This window comes from Rhodnius prolixus, unplaced genomic scaffold (assembly GCF_049639745.1).
Source record: "Rhodnius prolixus isolate KJV_2025 unplaced genomic scaffold, Rpr scaffold_7, whole genome shotgun sequence".
NCBI lineage: Eukaryota > Metazoa > Arthropoda > Insecta > Hemiptera > Reduviidae > Rhodnius > Rhodnius prolixus.
The window spans coordinates 12608991-12627183 of NW_027411582.1; the positions used below are offsets into that span (position 1 = coordinate 12608991).

At 30.3% G+C, this 18193-nt stretch overlaps 1 long non-coding RNA gene across 1 annotated transcript; it reads right to left on the bottom strand.

Annotated features, from left to right (window-relative positions):
* Nucleotides 1-12616: 12616 nt before the first annotated feature.
* On the bottom strand, nt 12617-16479 carry LOC141447014 (uncharacterized). The gene is made up of 5 exons (XR_012454070.1): nt 16344-16479; nt 14884-14992; nt 14669-14760; nt 13369-13481; nt 12617-13049 (listed from the first exon to the last, which is right to left on the bottom strand). It is a non-coding gene; the product is annotated as an uncharacterized lncRNA (long non-coding RNA).
* Nucleotides 16480-18193: the final 1714 nt, after the last annotated feature.

The following is an 18193-nucleotide window of genomic DNA, read 5'->3' on the forward strand; positions in this document are numbered from 1 at the left end:
AAGGTTGTCTACAAATCTAATGTTGTTCCTCAGCCATGCTAATCCATTGTATCCATCAATCAACAGTAAGACTTCAATCTTCTGCAGTTACTTTATGCTAATATGAGAATACCTTGAAGGTGGTAATAGACTGGCTCAAAGGTGACTTCGTACTTCAATGCACCGCTGTCAAACTTTTATCGGATGTCAATATCTCTTATTACTCACTAAAAACTTCACTCAGTTCGATACAGAAAATTTAAGTTTTACTATTAATTTTGTCTTACCATTACCACAGAAAGACTTCACAATCCTTTCTAGAACAAAGCGTCTCAAGCTATCTTTTAGATTATTCAATATAGCGTTTTTCATTTATTATATTTTAAATATGTCCAATATTTAATCAAAATAACGAAATTCATGAAAAAGTAATGAAGATTATGCAATTTTTCTTTTTCTATGAAACCTATCATCCAATATTGGTCGAACTAATGAGTATAATATGCGTTTGGCATAAATGTACAGTGTTAGAAACCGACCACAAGGAAATTCATGCAAAAGTAAAAAAGATTATGCATTATTCCCTATTTTCAGAATCTCCAAATCCAAAAATAGCCGATCTAACTTGAATAATTTACGATTGGCAAAAAAAAAACAAATAAAGAAACAAAAAACAAAGAAATACCAGTAAAAGTAATGCAAATTATTCAGTTTTCCATTTTCAAATCCAAAACTAGACAGTTTAATGAGGATAATTTACAACAGGCATAAAAATATATTGTTAGAAACGGGAAACCCGGAAATCTATATAAAAGTAATGATTTACATATTTTCCCCATTTTTCGGAATATCTACATCTAAAAATAGTCGACCTATGCGTATAAAATTAAACATTTTTCAATTTGTCCTGTATCTCTACATACAAAACTAGCCGACCTAATGAGTATAATATACGCTTGGCATAAAATTGCTAATCTAAAATCATAGCTTAACTTTACGAAATTCCAACACGTGATAATTGGTATAAAACGTAATGATGGTAGAATTAGAGGGTATTAATACTGATGAGTTTCAGGAGGAATAAATGCCCAAATAATTAACAAAGTCTCTGCCAAGAGACAAATAGTAAAATATATAAATGCTAATGATAAATATAGAGGGTCAAGCAAAGATAAGAACAGAGTTCACAAATCTTCTTCCCAAAATATTCAATGATGAGCAGCAGTGAATATAGTTCAATCGAGATTAATAATCGACTGGGTATGGGACCAAAGGAAAGAATTGTTTTATAAAGCCTTTTATATTCTGCAACCCATTTAAAACAGTTCTAATTTATAGCTTGTAATCATTTTGCTTATCGTTAATGAATATATTTCTATTTATAAAGTTAAATTAAATTTAGAAAACATTTTAATGAAAACTATTTTTGAGCTTTGAAAAGTGTACTGTCTCTGTTAGCCTACTCCCGGGAGTAGTTGCCCAGGGAGCACCTCGAGGAGGTAGAGATCAGTTTCCGCTCCCCAAAGAACGCCTTTTTACCCACATCCGCATTCTAGTTGGTCATTTAAGCAGGCATAGGGTTATATGAAACTCCATACAATGGAGATTGTAAAAATGGTTTGGGATAAAATTGGTGGTAAAGGAAATAGAGTAAGAATATCGTTTAGTGATTGAGGGATATACAGGGGGATCTGTCTGCATAGACCAGTGACTAGAATGAATTTAACCTAGATTTCTAGGTTATGTATAGGATGGGGCAATTAGGGAAATAGGGGGATAATTAGAAAGGCGTTCGGAAAGAAAAAGGTTTTTGGACTGGTGGGTAATTGGCATTATAAAAAATTACTGACTTGAAAAAAAACAAGTCAGCAAAACCAACAAAGAAAACGAAATTCAAGAAACAACAAGAAGACCATTAACAACTAAACCTCAGCCTGAAATTAAACAAATCAACCAAGAATCAAAGGATTTTAAAACAATGAAACGTGTAATGTATAAAATCGGAGCCAGTGTTTTTTTGTCACGAAGTGTTGAGCAGGATGTGTATCCGAGATAAATCTAACACAATAATTAATTAGTCTGTATATATGATTCACATTTAGACTTAAAAAGCCGAAGAAAAACATTCATAGTGGCCACTGAAATTTGTATTAAATAATTAGAATTCCAAGTATTCATTTAGGTGATTAGTGAACATGCAATTAGTGAAATGATTGAATTTTTTCATGCACTATTATCATGCTATTAGTTACACCATGTTAATTGAAAATGAAAATGTAAAATAAATGGAATTATAATTATTATTAAAATGCAAGATTTTAATAGAAAATTTGTAAAAGTAAGTGTACAATTATTAATAATAGAACTCCTAAAAATTTTCGACTGACTTCAAAGCTATTAATGTAGAAACAATAAGACTGCTTTGAGAATGATATCAATAATCTCCTACCCTTAGACGAATTTGAAATGAAACCATCTCGACAAGTTTCTCAGTAAGCAGCGTACGTTTTCAACCTATTCAACCCCTAACTTACCATTAAACTTAGCCTAACTTACAAACTAGATACTTTAGCCATCCATTGAATTCCTAAGATATGGTTTCATATGGCAGGGGAACACTTGCACAACTTACAACTAAGCTTAACCTAACTTACAAACTAGATATTTTAGCCATCCATTGAAATTCCTAAGATATGGTTTCTTCTTTTATGGCAGGGGCACACTTGCCCAACTTACAACTAAGCTTAACCTAACTTACAAACTAGATATTTTAGCCATCCATTGAATTTCCTAAGATATGGTTTCTTCTTATATGGCAGGGGCACACTTGCCCAACTTACAACTAAGCTTAACCTAACTTACAAACTAGATATTTTAGCCATCCATTGAAATTCCTAAGATATGGTTACTTCTTATATGGCACAATCACACTTGCCCAACTTACAACTAAGCTTAACCTAACTTACAAACTACATAATTTAGCCATCCATTGAAATTCCTAAGATATGGTTTCTTCTTATATGGCAGGGGCACACTTGCCCAACTTACAACTAAGCTTAACCTAACTTACAAACTAGATATTTTAGCCATCCATTGAAATTCCTAAGATATGGTTACTTCTTATATGGCACAATCACACTTGCCCAACTTACAACTAAGCTAAACCTAACTTACAAACTACATAATTTAGCCATCCATTGAAATTCCTAAGATATGGTTTCTTCTTATATGGCAGGGGAACACTTGCCCAACTTACAACTAAGCTTAACCTAACTTACAAACTACATAATTTAGCCATCCATTGAAATTCCTAAGATATGGTTTCTTCTTATATGGCAGGGGAACACTTTCCCAACTTACAACTAAGCTTAACCTAACTTACAAACTAGATATTTTAGCCATCCATTGAAATTCCTAAGATATGGTTTCTTCTTATATGGCAGGGGCACAATTGCCCAACTTACAACTAAGCTTAACCTTACTTACAAACTAGATATTTTAGCCATCCATTGAAATTCCTAAGATATGGTTTCTTCTTATATGGCAGGGGCACACTTGCCCAACTTACAACTAAGCTTAACCTAACTTACAAACTAGATAATTTAGCCATCCATTGAAATTCCGGATACGGTTTCTTCTGATATGGCAGGAGCACACTTGCCCAAATTACAACTAAGCTTAACCTAACTTACAAACTAGATATTTTAGCCATCCATAGAAATTCCTAAGATATGTTTCTTCTTATATGGCACAATCACACTTGCCCAACTTACAACTAAGCTTAACCTAACTTACAAACTAGATAATTTAGCCATCCATTGAAATTCCTAAGATACGGTTTCTTCTGATATGGCAGGAGCACACTTGCCCAAATTACAACTAAGCTTAACATAACTTACAAACTAGATATTTTAGCCATCCATTGAAATTCCTAAGATATGGTTACTTCTTATATGGCACAATCACACTTGCCCAACTTACAACTAAGCTTAACCTAACTTACAAACTAGATAATTTAGCCATCCATTGAAATTCCTAAGATATGGTTTCTTCTTATATGGCAGGGGCACACTTGCCCAGCTTACAACTAAGCTTAACCTAACTTACAAACTAGATATTTTAGCCATCCATTGAAATTCCCAAGATATGGTTTCTTCTTATATGGCAGGGGCACACTTGCCCAACTTACAACTAAACTTAACCTTACTTACAAACTAGATATTTTAGCCATCCATTGAAATTCCCAAGATATGGTTACTTCTTATATGGCAGGGGCACACTTGCCCAACTTACAACTAAGCTTAACCTAACTTACAAACTAGATATTTTAGCCATCCATTGAAATTCCTAAGATATGGTTTCTTCTTATATGGTTGGGGCACACTTGCCCAACTTACAACTAAGCTTAACCTAACTTACAAACTAGATACTTTAGCCATCCGTTGAAATTCCTAAGATATGGTTTTTTCTTATATGGTAGGGGCACACTTGCCCAACTTACAACTAAGCTTAACATAACTTACAAACTAGATATTTTAGCCATCCATTGAAATTCCTAAGATATGGTTACTTCTTATATGGCACAATCACACTTGCCCAACTTACAACTAAGCTTAACCTAACTTACAAACTAGATAATTTAGCCATCCATTGAAATTCCTAAGATATGGTTTCTTATTATATGGCAGGGGCACACTTGCCCAGCTTACAACTAAGCTTAACCTAACTTACAAACTAGATATTTTAGCCATCCATTGAAATTCCTAAGATATGGTTTCTTCTTATATGGCAGGGGCACACTTGCCCAACTTACAACTAAGCTTAACCTAACTTACAAACTAGATATTTTAGCCATCCATTGAAATTCCTAAGATATGGTTTCTTCTTATATGGTAGGGGCACACTTGCCCAACTTACAACTAAGCTTAACCTAACTTACAAACTAGATACTTTAGCCATCCGTTGAAATTCCTAAGATATGGTTTTTTCTTATATGGTAGGGGCACACTTGCCCAACTTACAACTAAGCTTAACCTAACTTACAAACTAGATACTTTAGCCGACCATTGAAATTCCTAAGATATGGTTACTTCTTATATGGCACAATCACACTTGCCCAACTTACAACTAAGCTTAATCTAACTTACAAACTAGATACTTTAGCCATCCATTGAAATTCCTAAGATATGGTTTCTTCTTATATGGTAGGGGCACACTTGCCCAGCTTACAACTAAACTTAACCTAACTTACAAACTAGATATTTTAGCCATCCATTGAAATTCCTAAGATATGGTTTCTTCTTATATGGCAAGGGCACACTTGCCCAACTTACAACTAAACTTAACCTTACTTACAAACTAGATATTTTAGCCATCCATTGAAATTCCTAAGATATGGTTTCTTCTTATATGGCAGGGGCACACTTGCCCAACTTACAACTAAGCTTAACCTAACTTACAAACTAGATATTTTAGCCATCCATTGAAATTCCTAAGATATGGTTTCTTCTTATATGGCAGGGGCACACTTGCCCAACTTACAACTAAACTTAACCTTACTTACAAACTAGATATTTTAGCCATCCATTGAAATTCCTAAGATATGGTTTCTTCTTATATGGCAGGGGCACACTTGCCCAACTTACAACTAAGCTTAACCTAACTTACAAACTAGATATTTTAGCCATCCATTGAAATTCCTAAGATATGGTTTCTTCTTATATGGTAGGGGCACACTTGCCCAACTTACAACTAAGCTTAACCTAACTTACAAACTAGATACTTTAGCCATCCGTTGAAATTCCTAAGATATGGTTTTTTCTTATATGGTAGGGGCACACTTGCCCAACTTACAACTAAGCTTAACCTAACTTACAAACTAGATACTTTAGCCGACCATTGAAATTCCTAAGATATGGTTACTTCTTATATGGCACAATCACACTTGCCCAACTTACAACTAAGCTTAATCTAACTTACAAACTAGATACTTTAGCCATCCATTGAAATTCCTAAGATATGGTTTCTTCTTATATGGTAGGGGCACACTTGCCCAGCTTACAACTAAACTTAACCTAACTTACAAACTAGATATTTTAGCCATCCATTGAAATTCCTAAGATATGGTTTCTTCTTATATGGCAGGGGCACACTTGCCCAACTTACAACTAAACTTAACCTTACTTACAAACTAGATATTTTAGCCATCCATTGAAATTCCTAAGATATGGTTTCTTCTTATATGGCAGGGGCACACTTGCCAAACTTACAACTAAGCTTAACCTAACTTACAAACTAGATAATTTAGCCATCCATTGAAATTCCTAAGATATGGTTTCTTCTTATATGGCAGGGGCACACTTGCCCAGCTTACAACTAAGCTTAACCTAACTTACAAACTAGATATTTTAGCCATCCATTGAAATTCCTAAGATATGGTTTCTTCTTATATGGTAGGGGCACACTTGTCCAACTTACAACTAAGCTTAACCTAACTTACAAACTAGATACTTTAGCCATCCGTTGAAATTCCTAAGATATGGTTTTTCTTATATGGTAGGGGCACACTTGCCCAACTTACAACTAAGCTTAACCTAACTTACAAACTAGATACTTTAGCCGACCATTGAAATTCGTAAGATACGGTTACTTCTTATATGGCAGGGGCACACTTGCCCAACTTACAACTAAGCTTAATCTAACTTACAAACTAGATACTTTAGCCATCCATTGAAATTCCTAAGATATGGTTTCTTCTTATATGGTAGGGGCACACTTGCCCAACTTTTATTAATATTTCAAAGATGTGGGTCATATACTTAGATTTCGCAGATCAAGGTCAAAGTAAACACACACAAAAAAAAAGAAGTACATGAGCTTCTAAATATTAGATAGTCTCATCAAATCAGTGTGTTTAGCAACAATCTGTCAGAATGTGTAGGTTATGTAACCGAATTCGAAGCAAGACAAGCAATTTCACTAAATTAGAACTCATACATGTGCTCTGCGCCCAGTTCTGCTTGGCATATTAATAAAGTCAATTAATTGTTAGGCGACATATGACTTTTTTAATTGTTCTAGAGATCACATACTATCGAAATACAGCGGTAACCGATTTAGTTCCGTTTGCGACACCGTATTACTTCCCGAACACGCTTCACGCCGAATAAACTTTTAAACTCTTTAAAATAAAATAGTAACTCGGAGGGTGGATATTTAATACCGAATGTTTTTTGATGTTCACGGATTATCTAAATACCCGGATATCCGATTTTATCGTTCCCTAGAAGACCCGCTAATACAAATATCATCAGAACACGCACCGTTTAATTTTATATTAGCCCGGATATTAATAGTATGGTACCACACTGTTAAAATACATCGTATTAGTAGTGAAACCTAGAAGAATTAAATCTCACATTTAAGCTAGCAATTATTTTTTTATTAACGTGCAAAGATGCGTAAGGTGCAGATAGTTTCAGAGGAATAAAAGAGTAAAATTGCCTGTCTGGAAATTAGCATCAAATTCACTTATCTTTTATGCGAAGTTAAGGTAAAAGCTAGTTATATACAGGTACCTACTTCTATAACTAATTCTTAAAGCTATACCTACTACTATAACTAATTCTTAAAACTATACCTACTTCTATAACTAATTCTTAAAACTATACCTACTTCTACGACTAATTCTTAATACTATACCTACTTCTATAACTAATTCTTAAAACTATACATCTATAACTAATTCTTAAAACTATGCCTACTTCTACAACTAATTCTTAAAACTATACCTACTTCTATTAGTTCTTAAAACTATGCCTACTTCTATAACTAATTCTTAAAACTATACCTACTTCTATAACTAATTCTTAAAACTATACCTACTTCTATAACTAACTCTTAAAACTATACCTACTTCTATGACTAATTCTTAAAACTATACCTACTTCTATGACTAATTCTTAAAACTATACCTACTTCTATAACTAATTCTTAAAACTATCTTCTTAACAAAAACTTACAGTTTAAAATGTTAAGTATAAGGGTTGATTAAACGCCAAAAGGTACACAAATCAGCAAGTACCCAACATTTCATTAATACTTCATTAATATTTAAGTAATTTTACTGCATTAAATTTCATTAATATTTTTTTGAATTTATTAGAGGTCACAGACCCTTATGCTGGCCATTTTCGTCTACAAAATATTTGTTCAAATAGAACACTATTTCTTAGATTGACTGTAATATCTAATCAACAAACTATTAATCACAGGTTAAAAAAAAAAACTTTATAAAAAAAATATGAGGTTAAAAAATTCAAAAACTTTTTTCAAAAATGCTTGCACCAACATTCATCAATGATTTTGTTTATTTTATTTATTTATTTTTATTTTTAAATAAAAATCTTCGGTTTAAGTTCGTAATTCGATTAAAGCAATTGTTACTTTATTTAGTCAAGCGTTTTTAATAATAGGTAATAATTAATCTGGCTTTATCGCAAATAATATAGTTTTCTTCAATTCTCAATCTAGGTATTCTTACCGCAGTGTTATATATTTGGAATATAAGATATGCATATTTTTATGACAGCTAATTATACCAGTATTTTACCTACTATAAGTAAAATTAGAGGGACTACATTAAATTACAATTGAGAAATGAATAATTATTGTTGAATAATTTACTGGATATTACCTATGCGTTATTTGTACTCACAAATACTTCGGTAAGAAGAATTCTAGACTGAAATATTGTTTTAAATCCGTGATTCAAATTTAAACAGTAGCCGACTCTAACTTTGTCTTTTTCTATTTTAACATGCATGTATATGTGACTACTCAGAATAAAGGGCCTAATAAAGATAAATCAGAAGAATAATTTGGAATAAAGCTATAATAAAGTACCTATTTAATTACGAAGACATAATATACATTTTATCATAATTATAACAAAAAATAAAATATTATGAATGAACTAAGGGAAGGGATTAGCTATGCGGTTAGCGTATTGGATTCCCACGTGGAGGTTCCGGGTTCGAATCCAGCTGCTGTCCCTTAGATTTTCTCTTCCTAAGAGCTTCTTACAGCTCACTGGCCGGTGATGGACAGTGTTGTCTGTAACGAGAGAACACTGTCTGGAGGCCGGCAGTGCACTGAAAAAAACTCCGGGCGCCAATAACCTCAGATGTTGACGCGATTTAAATCAATAAAAAAAAAAATTATGAATGAACTGGCCAGCATAAGGGTCTGTGACCTCTAATAAATTCAAAAAAATATTAATGAAATTTAATGCAGTAAAATTACTTAAATATTAATGAAGTATTAATGAAATGTTGGGTACTTGCTGATTTGTGTACCTTTTGGCGTTTAATCAACCCTTATACTTAACATTTTAAACTGTAAGTTTTTGTTAAGAAGATTTTTGGACTTTTTGGATAGATTTTCCTTTTTGTCTGTTTTGCAAAGTTACATATCTGCTTTACAGATTTTATTAAAATTTGGAATAATAAATTCTACCATTATAACCTAAAAAGGTGTTAAGTCCGAACCGTAACTACCACTGGAGCGATCTTTTTAAAGAATGATTATAGTTGCGGTCCCCCAAACCATCCTCAATAACAATTTTTTAGAGAAAGCGTTTTGAATAAAATAGGAAGGTATTTGTACGTAAATAGCAAAATTAAAAAGCGATTTCAGTACTTCCTTTTAAGAGGAGTAAGAAAAATAAACTGCGATTACAGTACTTCTCCCTTAAAGGCAAATATTTTGAATCGAATTCATTGATGTAAATAGGTTCACTCATTGATAATTTTAACGATTGCAGTACTTCCTCTTAGTAGGTGTAAGAGCATGGTGGCACTTCACAGCCACGTAGAGGAGCTTTAACCACTTCTTCGTGGTAAATTTTATCCAAATCGAACTAAGCGTAATAGAAATATTGGTAATAATAGTATTAGAAAAGGCCTTACTTGGGTGGGGCAAACTCCCCTCCTTATGAGTCATAGCGACGAGACTTTTAAAGTGCAAATCTGTACAAAATTTCGATTCGAATGACACTTTATTCATGAAAATCGGTTCACGTTTCGATAATTTGAAACGATTACCATACTTCCCCCTAATAAGGGTAAGAGCAGAACGTCGTTTAAATGTTACGTAGGAGTGCCCTAAACCTTTCATCCTGCCAAATTTTATTAAAATCGGGTTAACATTTTCAGAGTTATTAGTAATAATAATTTTGAGAAGGGGCCTCACATATATGGGGCTAACTCCTCCCCCATTTGATGTACAGCGTCGAGACCCCCAAAAGGCACATCTACATAAAATTCCGAAACGAATGACACCTTATTCATGAAAATCGGTTCACGCGTTTAGGCGCTACGTTGTTTACAAAAAAGGTAACAACAAGAAGAACAACAACAAGAACAAGACCAATTTTTGAAAATGCCGTTTTTGCTCATTTTCAGTAACTTTTTTCTCTTAATATATTAAATCTGGGTCTTGACAAAAAAATTACAGTTATAAAGGAGGACTTGCCCTATAATTTAAAGAAAATTTGGGAATTTTATCTTTTATAGAAAAAGAGAAAAAAATTGTCAAAGTTGGGTGCTTTTCAACGTTACACTTTTTCGTGCAGTTTTTGATGATCAACCCTTATACAACTGTCCTACCGGACAGTTTTAATACCTACTTCTACAACTAATTCTTAAAACTATACCTACTTCTATAACTAACTCTTAAAAGTATATTTACTTCTATAACTAATTCTTAAAACTATACCTACTTCTATAACTAATTCTTAAAACTATACCTACTTCTATAACTAATTCTTAAAACTATACCTACTTCTATGACTAATTCTTAAAACTATACCTATTTCTATGACTAATTCTTAAAACTATACCTACTTCTATAACTAACTCTTAAAAGTATATTTACTTCTATAACTAATTCTTAAAACTATACCTACTTCTATAACTAATTCTTAAAACTATACCTACTTCTATAACTAATTCTTAAAACTATACCTACTTCTATAACTAACTCTTAAAAGTATATTTACTTCTATAACTAATTCTTAAAACTATACCTACATCTATAACTAATTCTTAAAACTATACCTACTTCTATAACTAATTCTTAAAACTATACCTACTTCTATAACTAATTCTTAAAACTATACCTACTTCTATAACTAATTCTTAAAACTATACCTACTTCTATAACTAATTCTTAAAACTATACCTACTTCTATGACTAATTCTTAAAACTATACCTACTTCTATGACTAATTCTTAAAACTATACCTACTTCTATAACTAATTCTTAAAACTATACCTACTTCTATAACTAATTCTTAAAACTATACCTACTTCTATAACTAATTCTTAAAACTACACCTACTTCTATAACTAATTCTTAAATCTATACTTTTATAACTAATTCTTAAAACTATACCTACTTCTGTGACTAATTCTTAAAACTATACCTACTTCTATAACTAATTCTTAAAACTATACCTACTTCTATGACTAATTCTTAAAACTATACCTACTTCTATGACTAATTCTTAAAACTATACCTACTTCTATAACTAACTCTTAAAAGTATATTTACTTCTATAACTAATTCTTAAAACTATACCTACTTCTATAACTAATTCTTAAAACTATACCTACTTCTATAACTAATTCTTAAAACTATACCTACTTCTATAACTAACTCTTAAAAGTATATTTACTTCTATAACTAATTCTTAAAACTATACCTACATCTATAACTAATTCTTAAAACTATACCTACTTCTATAACTAGTTCTTAAAACTATACCTACTTCTATAACTAATTCTTAAAACTATACCTACTTCTATAACTAATTCTTAAAACTACACCTACTTCTATAACTAATTCTTAAATCTATACTTTTATAACTAATTCTTAAAACTATACCTACTTCTGTGACTAATTCTTAAAACTATACCTACTTCTATAACTAATTCTTAAAACTATACCTACTTCTATAACTAATTCTTAAAACTATACCTACTTCTATAACTAATTCTTAAAACTACACCTACTTCTATAACTAATTCTTAAATCTATACTTTTATAACTAATTCTTAAAACTATACCTACTTCTGTGACTAATTCTTAAAACTATACCTACTTCTATAACTAATTCTTAAAACTATACCTACTTCTATAACTAATTCTTAAAACTACACCTACTTCTATAACTAATTCTTAAAACTATACCTACTTCTATAACTAATTCTTAAAACTATAGTTACTTCTATAACTAGTTCTTAAAACTATACCTACTTCTATAACTAGTTCTTATAACTATACCTACTTCTATAACTAATTCTTAAAAGTATAGTTACTTCTATAACTAATTCTTAAAAGTATAGTTACTTTTATAACTAATTCTCAAAACTATATCTAATACAATAAAAGTATATTGAAAACTGTAATCTAATACATCTTTGTATTTATAAAGTTTAATTAAATTTGGAAAAATGTTTAATTGAAACTACATTTAAGCTTTGAAACTTGTACTGTCTCTGTTAGCCTACTCTCGGGAGTAGTTGCCCAGGGAGCACCTCGAGGAGGTAGAGATCAGATTTCGCTCCCCAAAAATTATCTTCCGATTATCGGAATAACAATAAGGTACAGGGATATCTTTTCTTATTAATGCAATGAACAAACTTAAAATCTAGATATTATTTACATTTTCTTTTTACGACTGTAGGAAAGTAATAGTTTTTTTTTTATTATTATTTTTTGAAAACTTTAAGAATTGTAAGTTTAGTTGAACATTTTTTTTAAAAAAAAATTACATTTAAATGAACATACTATGTTCTTTTACTGCAATTCAACTGTTTTCATTAATTCCTTTAATTTTAAACTTTTTGAATTTGTTTTAAAAATTTTTAATTTGCAGTTCTTATTGAATAAAATAATAAATATTACTTACTAGTTTTTTTTTTTTTAATTTACTTAACCACTGCGTATTCAGTTCAAGGTAGGTAAAGACAATCGCCTGATCCGGGTGACTTGCTTCTCAATTCCGACTATTGTTAGTTTTAGTACCAAAATTATTTGAAAAAAAAAAAAAAAATTAAAGTAATAATATAAAATTAATTTCAAGTTAAAATTTAAAAATTACTAAAGTGGAATAGCAAAATAATTAAAGAAATAAGAATTACTGCTTGCTCAGACATGCAAGATTCATTGGTCGACCACGTGCTAATTCAATTTTATTTAATTTTTTAGGAAAAAATATCTAAAATTCCGTAAATTTAATATAGTTGTATCACTAATTTAATTTTCTATTAATTTTAATAAAAATTTGATTGAATTTAATAAAAATAATAATAAAATCTTACTTACATGAACAGCATAGATGTTCACTGGTCGGGAGCCCAATGGCAACTGACTGCAAAAATCCGTTCGTCGCCATATTTGAACTTTGATTTTTTATAAAATCAAATTTAAGCATAATTCTGTTTAAAATGGACCAATAACAAGTTAATTTAGATAAAAAAATGATTTTCCCACATTATTAATTGTTTTAAAGTCTTTTTTTAAATTGCAATTTGGGACTACTTTATGACGTCACACCTAAGCACATGGTTTTGCGGAAGAATACAAAAAGTAGTTCCAGTTAAAAATTAATAATACTAATTTTTTTCTTTTAAAAAATGAAAGAATATTAAATTATCAAGTTGAATTAATTAGTTAAAAATTTATTTTCTATTAGAAATAGTTTTTTAAGGCAAAAATGAGCACCAATACTCCTGACCTTCTTTGGCTAATTCTTGAAAATCTGCTCGATAGATTTTCTTCAAATTTGGGATTTTAATTAAATAATAGGTAAAGTTTAATAATAAATTAGTGATAAAACTTAAAATTTTATTTAAATGCTATTTTACGATTTTGACCTATGGCTGAAGTTCTACTCCAGAAGTGGTCTCAAAATAAGATTTCAGAGAATGGTTTTTAAGTAAAATTTATGTAATGCGGCTTAAATAAAAAGTATACAACGTTTGAAAAAAATCTTTGAAGCTGTTTTTAAGAAAATCCGTAAAAACTACTTAACCTATTGCCTACCTTGTAAGTGGCGAATTTCCACGAACCTACGCGATAATTTTCTCTTTAAGGTTAATATTTTTGCAAAATCTTCATTGCCTGTAATTCTACGTTAGTGTAAGATATTAATCTTGAGTTGAAATTGTTTCTTATGTAAGCCCTAAAGTGGAAAACCTAGTTACGTCAATATCTTTCATATTGAAAATTTAGCTCGCATTTACTGATCATTTACTCATTGTAATTGAATTTTACATAATATTTAATAATAATAGTTAAGTGTAGACCTGTGAGCCGTTTTATAAATAACTTAAACCAGCCTTTACCCAATCTTCCTTTTTCCCGTAAGTGCACTCAATCAATTTCTTTCTATTGGTTAATATTAATCACAAAATAAAATTTAGGTTTGGTTTATGTGATGCGCAGGTTTTTAACCAGTTATATTATACTTAAGGGCAGTTTAGACCCTAGATGTAATGTTTAGTTCACCAAGATAGCTCAATAACTAATCAATACTCAACATACACATTCAATATTTACTTTTCTGGTTGATCAATATAGCAATTATAGATTAAATTAATGTATTTTAACAATAATATACCACCTAGAATCCTGAAGATTAATATTCCTTGAAATTATTTGAACCTGGGATCTCATTTCTTTCAAAATGCCATCAATTATGTGATTTGCCATCACCTGCGTGAACATACAGCAGTTTATTATAAAATAAAGTTATTCTATGTGAATTCTATAGAAATATGAAATATATATTCTATAAAAACAGAAATATTCCTTCCACTCACGCAGCTTATTTCTAACCTTTTTTCAGGTTTTGCTTTTTATTTTTGTTAATTGAACGCTTTTTAACAATAAATCTGTAAAAACATACAGTTAATCTTGAAACATGAGTTTAGCTTGAATTAAGAACCTAGAAAAAAAAAATAAATGTGATTGCTATAAAACTAAAGCATTGATATGAAATTTTAAATCATTTTTTAAAGAATCCAACCCTTTCTTTCAAAGAAAAGGAAATATATTTTCAAAAAACATACTTATTATTTATCAAAAAGATTACTCTGATTGAGAATACAACAACAAACATGCTACTAATATTCTAATATTGATACAGAATAGATATAGTTCTTTGATTAGAGAATATAACAGAATTTCAATCAAATTAAAACCTTCTTTCAGAAAATTAAAACTTTTTACTCGTAAATAAGGTCGTACTTGTTGGAAGTATAGAAGGATCCTTCAAAATAATTAAATGGATTATAATAGCGGATTTAACCATATTAAAAGAGTAATGAACAGTCTAAATAAGGAAACTGTTCTGACACTTAGTAATGTTTCTGTGTGGGATGGTATATTCCAGAATATTCGAATATGTTTAGAGACACGGTTCAAAAACAAGTTCGTTGATGATGTAATTAATATTGAATATTAGTGGGTGTTTGAATTTAATTTGGATGATGATCATTACCTGACCAGTAATATGTCCTTAGACCATGAATTAGATGTGAGTCCAATGTGTAATATGGAGGTTGTGGAAGATTTGCACTTTTTGATTGAATGTCCAGCGTTTGGTGATCTAAGATATATATGCTTTAAAAGAACTTATCTTTTTTCTTTTATCTTTTTGTTAAAGTGTATATAAATTTAGTTTATTATCACCATAAGTTGGTTTATTTTGGTTTTTATTTTTATTTATTTTGAATATAAGTATATCAGTTCATTTATCTACTCTGTAACGGTACAACTGTAATGTAAAACCAACACAGTGACTTTATATACATTCATTATACCAACAAGTAATTTTTGTCAAATTTATGTAATTATAAATAAAGATTTATTATTATAACAGCGGAATACAACACGCCCCACATCTGCCTATTTGACATACTTGACTTAATTGTTGCAAAAAGTTCAGTTTTGAAGAAGTAAAAACACCAACTAAATTATATAATTAAATATTCTGAATGTGCTATCTGTACAACACTAATGTTTATGACTTAATAATGCACTTCAGTAAACCAATTTGATCACTAAAAAGCCCTAAGATGATAGAGAGTCATTAAAAGTGTAAGCAAATGCACTTTTTTTTAAAAAAAAACGTAAATCTAAGTTCATGTACTTTTTGGATAATTTGAATTTAGGCAAATCTTTGCACTTACTAGGTATCTAATCTATTACTGTATACTTTATTATTTATCTTTAGATGATACGACATAATTCTTAACTGAGAAACAACATGCTGTAGGCAGAAAACATGTACTTACTGTTGCTGTAGGAGTTAAAATGTGTTACACTGGATAAAATGTCATCAACCCAGCCATTTTTTTGAAATAAACTCGTACAGAATTACCATCAGAATGTTGTAAGAACGCTGAGAACAAAAATACAAATTATATAAACTGTTTTAATTATAATTTACAAATATTTAAAAAAAATTAATTTTAAATAAGTTAGAATTTAAAACTACTGGTGCGAACCTTGCAAAATGCAAGGTCCATAAGATTCTAAGACGTTATTAAACTTTATATTATTAATTTAAATTTCATGGAGATTCCTCTCCCCTTCAAATGAGTGAAATGTGTATATTTACGTGGAAGTTCATGATTCCCAAATACATAAGCGTAATTAGCTATTTACTTTTACTGTAATAAAGACGACCAAATTGTTACAAGTTACGAACTAAAACTACCTTCTTATAACCGTTGAAACATTTTTATGAAACAAAATAAGACTAAAATCAACTTTTTAAAATTACATGCGTACACTTAAAATGCACCTAATATTAACTGTCTTAGAAACATGTCAATTTCATGAACACTTCTAATCACATCAAATCGTAATTAAAAATAAAAGTATACACAAATAGCTATTAGCTTATCTGTAAGTAGTCCTTAACGCAGTAATGATGCAAAAACAAGTTTTTTAATTTCCTAGGAAGTTATCGCTTAATGCAAGTAGACAATACAATCAGCTTTTTAAGGTATGTAAAGTTCTCACTGACTTAGTTACAGCAGCAAAAACTAGAAAACTATTAATCATAAATAAAAAAAACATCAAATTATGAGGTGAACAGTGAATTTTAAACATGGAAATTTTTTTAGAGGAAAACTTCTTTTTAAAATACTGACGATATAAGATGTTTATTAACGTAGGTAAAGAACATTTAATGAATAAGGTAAATTATTACTGTTGCTACATGATAAAGAGAAAATTTGGACAATACCGAATAACCTCTTCAACTCCCAACCGTAGAGGACAGTAGTGATGGGCTATTTGAGCGGACTCGTTCCATTGGAACGAGTCCGATGGTGGAACGAGTTGATTCAAATCCCTATTTTTAAAAAAAGTGATTCCGCCCCGCCCCAAAAAATTTAGGCAAATAAAAATGAAAATGAGGCAGCAGAAGGTTTGGAACGATTAAACATAAGAACAAATGTCACGCAATTTATTATATTATTATATCATTAAATGTTAGCTTTCCCAGTTAATAACAAAACTATATTTCTTTAACACACATTGAGTACTATCCCTAATTTCCAATTGCTCTGATAAATATAAAATTAACAACGTAATACAAAAATTAACACAAAAATAGGCTAGTCAAATATAAATTAAAGCAATGCAGTTTTGTCATTATCTAGCTTGACCACTAGAAGACTGGAGTTAACTTACTTCAAGAGTATTCAAGGTAGAGAAACGGAAATGGGTAGGAAATTATTCCATAAAAATTCTAACCCTTCAAAATTATAATTACTCATAATATTTATTTACTAAGAATTGAATATCAAGCTTTTAAAATATTATCTTATTGTTTTACAAAAAGAAAAAGCTGTGTGCTTAATCTTAAACTTAGCGCTGGACACTTACTCTCATCTTCATTGGCGTAAGTTTGAACGTGTACATGTCAGCTAGACGGTCAAAGTAAAACTGGGCCAAAATTTAGTATTACCTAACTGGTTTACTTAGTGTAGTATCCCTCCCACTCTAACACCTATTTCACAAACATTCATCGATTAAAAATATTTTTTAGTTAAATATTCGTTTCATTGGAATACAAAAAACATTATAACGCTTTCTTAAGATGATTTGAATTTTTAAAATTTGTTTTTGTCCA